Source organism: Aedes albopictus, chromosome 1, assembly GCF_035046485.1.
Source record: "Aedes albopictus strain Foshan chromosome 1, AalbF5, whole genome shotgun sequence".
Classification (NCBI taxonomy): domain Eukaryota; kingdom Metazoa; phylum Arthropoda; class Insecta; order Diptera; family Culicidae; genus Aedes; species Aedes albopictus.
In genome coordinates, this window is record NC_085136.1 from 252,134,747 (window position 1) to 252,144,575 (window position 9,829).

A 9,829-nucleotide genomic window follows, 5' to 3' on the forward strand; every position below is an offset into this window, starting at 1 on the left:
TACAATTACGTTTGATTTTGTATCTCCTAGGGTGGTCTCAGACCCAGTACCAATACCTGTAATATTACATTTGTTATCTGGAAAATAAATTTGTGACGGCTTGATATGTTGTGCTTTAATGATCGAAATGTCGGAACCACTATCAAGCATCATTATGCATGGTGTTTCCGACGCTTCGATATTTATGCACACAAAATTTGAGGCAGATTCATTTATTGTGTATGCTGCCCGAACGGAACTCCTAAAGGGTGCTGCCTTTGTGCTGTTGGTTGGATTTGCTGCGGAGCGACTAAAGGGTCTGCCTGTTGATGTACGTGCCCAGTTGAAATGACCCTGACCTGTTCATGTTGCTGTGGAGGAAACTCAGTAGCATAAAACACTCTTGAGCTACCATTTAACTGATTATTTGAGTTGTTTGGACCATAATTTCTGTAAAACTGATTTTGGCCATTACGAAAACCACCTCTGCGATGAAATCCTCTACCGCGGGAAGTGAATCTTCCGCGATTTCCATAGAAATTTGTTGGCCGGTTGTTTGGTGTCCTATATCCATAATTTTGTTGATAACCACGACCATTGTTGGGGTATCGGTGATTTTTCCTTTCATTAACATTAGCATGCAAAATTGATGCTGTAGATCCTTGGCTTGTTTGCTCATTTTCCACCATAACATTCAGGGCTTCTTGTACCGTGGTAAATTTGCCAACTTTTAACATTATTTTAGTTTCAGAATTGTGTGAATTTGAAATTAGCGTCTGTATCGCTTGCTTTTGGGCCAATTTCTTAGCTACATCTCCTGGAACTTGCTCTCAAATGTACGCTTGAGCAAGGTTTTCACAAAGATTTTCGACATCTTTTGAAAAATTTACCATATCATCAGTTTTCTTTAATTTCAAATTTTTCAAATTGGCTGCGGCTAAATCGCATGATCCGGTTTCGCTACAATTATCCTTAATTTTCTGGATAATTTCATCTAAAGTTGCAGGAGCTACAGAGAATAAATCTCTTGCTCTTCCTGTCAATTTCGTAAGTACCAATTGTATTGCACTCGCGTGGTTTGCCTCTGCCACTATCGTTTTAGTTAATTCCACCGCATCTATAAATGATTTTGATCCTGACGGCTTACCGTCGAATGCTGGAATCAACTGCGCTAGCTGCGCAGCAGTAGCAATATTGAAGGCCATTGCTGTGTTTGGAGCGATGGTCAAAGGCTGTGTAGAATTTGAACGTTTCTTATGTTTAGAATGATGATGAGGGGATTTGTGTAGATTCTTTCTTCTTGTGCCTAACAGCAACTGCGAACACAATACCGTAGTCTTAGCAACGCGTTTCAAACTGTGTCTACTGGACGAATTTAAATTATTTTGTATTTTGTTTTCAGCAATTTTTTGATTAACAATTTGTTGTATTTCGTAATTAAAGAGACGCGAGTTTTTACATATATTAGTAAAAACTGTTTCCTCCAAAATCGCACAATTTTCCTTTAAAAATGCTTCTATTTCGTTGTACAACGCAGTGCTTATGTCAAGTTTTGCTTGCAAGGTTTTGTCCGAAATTTTATTATGTATGGATTTTTTCAAGTTTGAATGAAGCTTTTTTAACTTTTCGAACTGATTCATTGATAATATTATTCAAATTATAAGAAACTGACGATTGCTTTTCAAATTGTTAGAAAGGAAAATCCATTACCTGAATGTAAACTTGAATGGTATCACAACGCACAATTTTTAAATTTTTGAACTATTTCATTTATAATGGTACTTAGCTTTACTGTCAGCTGGAACGGCATCCCGTGGTGCATGAGCTGCAAACAACTATCATCTAAGTTGCCATTTGTGCCCCCTGCACACTGCTTCGGTTTTACTGCTGAGATCGGATCCACACGAAATTGTAGTAACATATCCACTGCACTCAATTGTTGTGTCTGTACTCGATGTAGCAGCGACTCAAAATATAAACATCACTGATCATCTGGAATCCAAGGTTTCACTTGTTCATGCTGCAGTAACACATTTGCGACACCCAACTGTTGTGTTTATACACCTAGTTTGAATTGTCCATCAGCGACTCAAAATATAAACATAACTGATTCTCTGGAATCCTGGTTTCGTACACTGTTCATCTCACGTTATCAACTGGAATTTAACGTTGATAATTGACTTGGCGTAATCTAAAACGATGCACTTGCTTAAATATCTTCACCTAGGTTCACCGCGAAAGCCGTTTTTCGAATTCGCTGGGGCTTATTAGTTCCTTTTTGCACTTTAGTCTTTCTGAACTGTAACCTCAGTAAGGTTTGCCATTGATTTAGCAATTCGATTAGCTGCACGTCTTCTTTCACGTTTGGAGATGAGTTTATACAGCATTACCACTAGCTGTATTGAGACAAGGATAATGATGATCAACAACTTTTCGTCATGGCCAATGTGAAATTCCGTATGTAGCTCCTGATTATTAATGATGGTCAGGTCTCCATCTCCACTCTGTTTAATCGCAGGGCTAGATTTTTGGTTACCCATGCTTCACTAATTCACTAATCACGGAGAAGGCGCGGGTCAACGGTCAGCCATGTAAAAGTAGTAATTAGTGGACCGTGATATCTCGCAAGCACAATTGAACCAATTACGTTGAAGGTTGAAATCACTCTGCCTTGTATTCATTTTTTCTTAAACTTCTACAGATTTTCCTACTGGAGGTGCTTGGAGTTTTACATAATTATTATATGAACGATCACCAATTGTGATTGGTGTGAGTGTGAGAGAATTTGGTTAAAGAAGAGAGAAATGCGGAGAGGGCAATTCTAGCGAAGTCGGTTGACGACAATACATCGATTATGCCTTTGAATAAATGCAATATGATCGCGACACATTTTGTGTCGAATCAGAATAATTTATGGCATGGGAACTAGCAAGGCTTCCCACGATATGTGAATAGACGGTTTCGGCAACATGTGCAGAATGCTCATGTTACATAGCTCCTTCTTGAAAAAACGTATTTTCGTGCTTAGCTAGCACTTTAATAAGACCATTCCGTTCTTCCTGGTAAGGATGAAGCAATCTTAATTGTTTACTGAACTTAGTGCTCAGCTTGTTTGTGGTTAGAGGTGGGGCAATTTTCTCAAAATTACAAATATCTAGTGGTATACTGTCGAGATCTAATGAAACTATACCGGGTTTTTGATCAAGATTCATTTGAGGGATTATCGCTTGATTATTTTCAGCGCGATAAACTCCGGATGGTATGATGATGTTTGGGGAGACTTCTGTATCTCGTTCGAAATCACTATCCTCAAAAGGGGTTGTTATTGGTTTATGCAATAAAGATTCTTGAAAATTACGCTCCGTCATTTTCGGGAACATTTTTAGCATTTGTATTTCATTGTCATCGATAAATAAAGATTTATTTGCGGTGTTGATGATGACATTTAGGTTACGCAAAGTTTCATATCCTATGAGTCCGTCGAAAAAAATATGAAAACGGAAAAGAAAAAACCTTTGCTTTGGAAGAGCATACTTTCTTATGATACTTTCAAATGGATTCCATTCGATGTACCCGTCGACATCAAATGTACCCTTGATGTTTCTAACTTGATGTTGGAAACATTTAATATGTTTTGGATCAATTAAGTTGGGCGAGATATAATTTTTGTTCGCACCAGTGTCAATGAGAAGACGAATTGTTAATCACGTCTGGGGGTTTCGTTCTAAGTCTAGAAAAAAATTTGCGTCATGTTCACGATTGGCTAATTCTTTTTCTGGTATATTTTGTTGAATGTTTTCTTCGGTGTAATAGTTTTGATCAGGCTCGTACCCTGCTTCCTCTTCATATGTAAGACCGTATTGCGATGAAGTGGGTGGTTGTCCGTTTTCATCGACATACTGTTCGTGCACATTGATATGCCCGGGCCTAAAGGGCTGCCTTGATCCAGTATGCGATTTTGGTTCCTGTTTGATCGCTAAGCCTTGGTTGGGGACAAATGGTCTTGCTAATCGTTGATTGTGTGGAAAAAAGGGCCTCGGCTGTGCCGGCGGCACATACGTAAGCTGTCTACTATGAGGAGCAAGGGGAACTTTATTTATTTTGAAAACATTCAGTGGTTGTTTTGCAATCTTTTCGCGCCTCCTGTGTATCGCCGCTTCGTGCTCTGAAGCAACGAGATACGCGTCAGCGAGAGATTTGGGACGGGTGGATCTTGTTAGATCCGATGTCGCGTCGTGCAACCCGTCAACGAACGCATTAAGTGTAAGGGTCTCATAAGTACCCATTATGGCCTTTGCTTCGTTTGGCGTGTTGTTGGTAATTAAAATTTTGGCATTGGTTTCTGCCAGTAGTGACTTCGTTGTTTGGTAAAATTCTGTCACTGTTTGTCCGCCTTGCTTTAAGGTTGTCATTTTCGACACTAAAGTAGATAAGCTGGACTTATCTCCGAAATACTCTATTAGTGTATTCTTTATTGAGTCCCACTCCAAAGGGGTGTGACTCGCGGAGAGGGCATCGCTTGCTTTCTCCTTGATTTTATCTCTAATTATGCCCGTCCAAATGGGCAGAATTTAAGGAATATCCTGTGGCGGCATAATTTTTTTTTGATTCTGTTAATTTTTCTTCCACGGAGTCGATCCACCGTGGTAGATCGCGTGGGTTTCCGCTAAATTCCGGGACCATTCTAATTAGGTCCGGAATCTTTGGAAATGCCGGAGCCAACTACACGGATGGTGCAGGGGCTGTTGGCTGAGCAGGAGCTGCAGCCTGAAGGGCTTGTAGCTGCTCATTCGTGCGCTCTGCTCTAAGATTCTGATCTTCTACAATTCGTAGGAGATTACCTATCTGCTCCTGCAAGTCGGAGACGGTAGATTGTCTTGTCGGCATTATTTCTTTTCACACTGCACTGCACAAGAAGTAGTCACTTTAAAAATAGTATTCACTTTAATATTCAACTAAATAATATTCACTTTCTCAAATAATATGGATTAAATTAAACTTAAGCTATGACTAACCTTTGATCACCGATGATCGTGTTCTTCGATTCCGATGATCTGGGAGGGTTCGTCTCGCCGGGATCCGATCCTGTGGGTCAGTGCTGTCCCTCAGGATGCGCTTGCCGATGAAAAACTCACACTTAACTGTTGATTTTCACACGAGCCGCTAATTTTCCTTTAGCGGTGGCTTACACTCGGAACACGCGCTTATCACTGAACAACTATCAGTTACTCGTCTCGGAAGGGGTTTTAAAAAAAAAAACGACTATTTCGTTTCACTGTCAAACTAAGACTGATTTTATTCTCTCATATTAATTATTGCAAAGGCCTAACGTTCCCTGAGCTACCTAACAGACTTGCTAACCTGGCATTTCTATCTGTTGTCGACTCTGGTGCTGCTCCACGTGCGTTGTCTGCTGATGTGCAAGTTGGTGATAATTGCGCGGGCTCGGCGTTAACTTGGATACATATAGCCTTTCAAATTCGAGCCCCTTCTCCTCTTCACAGTTTCTCCGTGGTGCTGAGTCTCTTCGCAAACTGTCCAACGGTGTTCGGTCGCACTTCTCCGACTTTCGCCCACCTCTCATATGCCAGCTCCCTCATCCGATCTGGAATCGCACCTCGGTAATGACGTGATATATATGAATACCACTCCAATGCATCGCGGCTTATTGGTTCGGTACCTGAATCCTGAGCGTACTCCGATGCATCATCCACATCACTTAAGTCCCCTGCTCCTTGTGCCTCGTCATCATTAGTCTCCCCGTCTTCCGGTTCACTCTCCTCAGTACGGGTGGCTCCTTCACTTGTCCCCTCCAGCAGCTGTTTCCGAATGAGATCGGTCTGCATTCGGGCGTCGGTCTCCAATTGTCGGACTGCATCAACTTCACTGCCTTTGTAGTATTGCATCTGGAGCGACCCAGTGCAAGAATGAGCAATAATAAAAAGTATGGCATTGTCAATGATGCCATGCAATCCTACCGGTTGTAGAAAGATTGCATTAACCGACCTCATCAAAGAAATCGCACATCCGATGAGGTGTGTAAAGACAAGGAGTCCCGAGTTCAGTGATGCGGAATACGGACTTTTATCAACGATGCCCAATCCGGTATCTCCATCTCCTGTCCGGCTACAAGCATTCTTGTCAAGGCCATCCGCAGGGTTTGTGTCATAAGTCAGCGTGAGAACACCCTTGTGGTTTGTCGCATCAGGTCGCACCCGGCGGTGATTGCAGCTAGTCCAGTGCAATCTCTGTAGGACGTCATTAGTGTGCCGAACCGAATTTTTGAATGCTCATGTTTGGGGAACATGGCAAAAAACATGTCAATCGCACAGACAAGTTTTACAAACTCTGAATTTTGATAGACTGCAGAGAAGTTAGTGACGGCAACTTCCACTCCGTCTTTGAACGAGGGTTCGGTGAGTTGCTCTTTCAGAGCTGCTTGAAGGCGGTCTACATATATATGATTAGAGGCGCAGTGAATCCGGTACCCTCCCATGATTAACAATCCAAGTTCCAAGATCTGCTCCTTAGAGATTGCGTGTTGACCAGTTCCTATATTTGTGCCATGAGGAACCAAGGTGACCCTCAGAATTGCTCCTTCGACTTCGATACAAACCCCCATCGACACCCAGTCAAACCTCAAAGTTCCCCGGAGGAGATTACACAGCCCTTGCATAAAAACCAAAACGGAGCCGGGTGGTGGGAACCATTCCCTTACGGAAGATCGATGCCAAAAACGTGTAATAATCATCTATTTTCGCTTCGGCTCTCATTTCGGGGATAGTCACAACGGGTTTGATCCACCCATGTTTCTCAAACCATTGCAAAAGATAGGAAGGTGTTATCCCACGGTTTATGATCATTTCCCGGACTGATGTTGCTCCAACTCCCATAGCTCGTACAGGATCTCCATCGTCGTCTGCCATTTCCATATTCTGTGCATCGGTCAATCCTCCAGTATTTCGGAGCGCTAGGTCTTCTTCCATCTCTTCGACCTGTTCTCGGCAGATCTTCAGCTTTTCCTCGATCCGTTAACGCACTTGAGTTGGGAGTCTATCCATCGTCCTGACTTTGTATCACTCGCATCAAATTGTCAAATGCCTTCAAATTATTTTATTGACTTCCAAAGCTACATGCGTAGAGTAAAGTGGGGCAAGAGTTTCTTTTGAAGTTTTTGAGCTCAATTCAAATTATTTCTTTCGGGTGTCAAGATTGTTCGAAGCCTTTTTGGAAAAGAGTCTTTCACTCCAAAAATTATGAAAATTGATCAATATTTCGAAAAGTTATGACAAAATGTTGGTTATTCATCAAAAAATTGTAATATGCGATGGTCCTTCCAACGCATGGAATGGAATTGTAATGAAATCGATTTCGATATTTTATTTTGGGGCGTAACTAGGTATATTTTGAAGATGCTTTAGCATGTATAACTTTTTGCAAAAAAAAATTGGAAATCATATTTTACCCATAGTGGGGCAAAAGTTCGAATTGTGGGGCAAGAGTTCGAGTCATGTAGCAACTTTAGGTAAAAACCTAAAATTCTGCAAAATGCACATATTATCTCTAAAAATGATGGAATTAGTGAGAAAATTCGATCAAAGTTGAAATAAAATGTTGTTTCATCTGAATTTGGCGGAAAACTACTAATTTTTGGTGTAGTAAATTTAACCCTAATTTGGGTAAAATCCAGATCGAACTTTAAAGTTTATTTCAGTTCCGATATCAACTATTTATTGGTATTAGGTATTCAGATTACCAAAGCGTCGAAATAGTGTGCTACGGTGAACGAAATTCCACAAACACTAGATTCGAACTTTTGCCCCAGTGGTGGGGCAAGAGTTCGAATTAGTCACACACATACAAAAAGTGTTGTAACTCAAAATTGAAAAGACATTTGGCGTAACTTTGTTCAGCAAATTTTTAGCTCATGGATGGTAGAATCACCACACGGTATTTATTTATTTTTATCTGCTTCGGTTTCTTGAAAAAAGCTGAATTTTCAACTAAGGTCGAACTTTTGCCCCACCTTACTCTACTAGAGTTGCAACATGCGTAGCCAATTTTCTCCTTGGATGCCAGTTCTCGTCTTTTCAGAACATCCATTTGTTTAAATTTAAAACAATCTGTAGTCTTATGAGCTGACTGACAAGTTATGTATTTAAGCGAAGGATTTTTCATGAAAGTTTATCTAATTAATTCTTTTGTTTCGCCTTTATACTGGCACTGTTTCGCCATATATACTGTAACTGTTCAGTGTACAGGGGATAGACAAAATGATCGGGACAGGCAAAATTTTCACTTTCCAAAAAATGTTCAACTAGCTGTAACTTTTCGAAAAGTGCATCAAATATTCTCACATTTTTACTGTAAGTTCTTCAACTAGTTGTGTATCAGTGGACAAAATTTGGAAAAGATCGGACAATTCTTCACGAAGTTATAAAGATTTTTGAAAAAGATAAAATTATCCGATAGCCAACTTTGAGCTGTTATATCTCCGGATTCAATGAACCGATTGCAATGAAATTTTAACCATTCATGACTTATATAATGAACTCTGGAAAACATTTAACTTAACTTGAAATTTTTAACAAGCAAAAAAGTTATAGCGATTTTATTTTTTTCACGATTTTTTGGTAAATTGGTCTATTTTAATATGCATCCCATTACTTTTTCAATTTATTGGCGGCTATGTTGTTACTTTCCTTCAAAACGCATTTATATATAAGAAACCTAGGACGATTTTCGGCTTGGCAGTCGCAATTGCAATCAAACGATCAGATATTCTCCTTCATCCGACGTTTCGATGTTTATTACATCTTCTTCAGGGAATTAGAAGTGTTAATCGCTTTCGTTCTGAAAAGCTTTGTGTAAGCATAATCCGTCTAAAACAATATTTTAATATTTTAATATAAATTTTAAAATAATATTCGCAGAATTCGGTTCGCGCTTCTAACAACACTCAACAACTCAACAACACTCAGTGTTGTTAGAAGCGCGAACCGAATTCTGCGAATATTATTAGTGTTCTAGAAGTGGATCCCAACGTTTTTTTAAAATATTGTTTTAGACGGATTATGCTTACACAAAGCTTTTCAGAACGAAAGCGATTAACACTTCTAATTCCCTGAAGAAGATGTAATAAACATCGAAACGTCGGATGAAGGAGAATATCTGATCGTTTGATTGCAATTGCGACTGCCAAGCCGAAAATCGTCCTAGGTTTCCAGATTCCTCAGTCGATAGCTACCTCAAAATTTATATATAAGTCAATTAGAGAGAAACTAAATGAACTCTAGTTTGCATCTTGAATTTTGAAACGATGTTGATGTTTTGCATAATTTGGTGTTTTTTTAAAAAAATAATCTAATCGTTATAACTTTCTTCCGTGTTAAGAATATTAAGTTAAGTCAATGGTTTTTCATAGCTCATTATATAAGTTATAAATGAACAAAATTTCATTGCATTCGGTTCATTGAATCCGGAGATATAACAGCTCAAAGTTGGCTATCGGATAATTTTACCTTTTCCAAAAATCTTTATAACTTCGTGAAGAATTGTCCGATCTTTTCCAAATTTTGTCCACTGATACACAACTAGTTGAGGAACTTACAGTAAAAATTTGAAAATATTTGATGCACTTTTCGAAAAGTTACAGCTAATTGAACATTTTTTGAAAAGTGAAAATTTTGCCTGTCCCGATCATTTTGTCTATCCCCTGTATTTCACATAACAGTGATTCTTCTTGCCTTCATTCGCTTGCAATAACACATTTCAATTGGATAGCGGTTTGATCTTCTTTAACTTGTTAGAAGGTATCACCACACCTCTTGAAACCACCAACATTCATTAT

General features: G+C 39.5%; 1 pseudogene; it reads right to left on the bottom strand.

Annotated features, from left to right (window-relative positions):
• Window positions 1-1,120: 1,120 nt before the first annotated feature.
• Window positions 1,121-8,881, bottom strand: LOC115259450 (uncharacterized; annotated as a pseudogene).
• Between the last annotated feature and the right edge of the window lie 948 nt (window positions 8,882-9,829).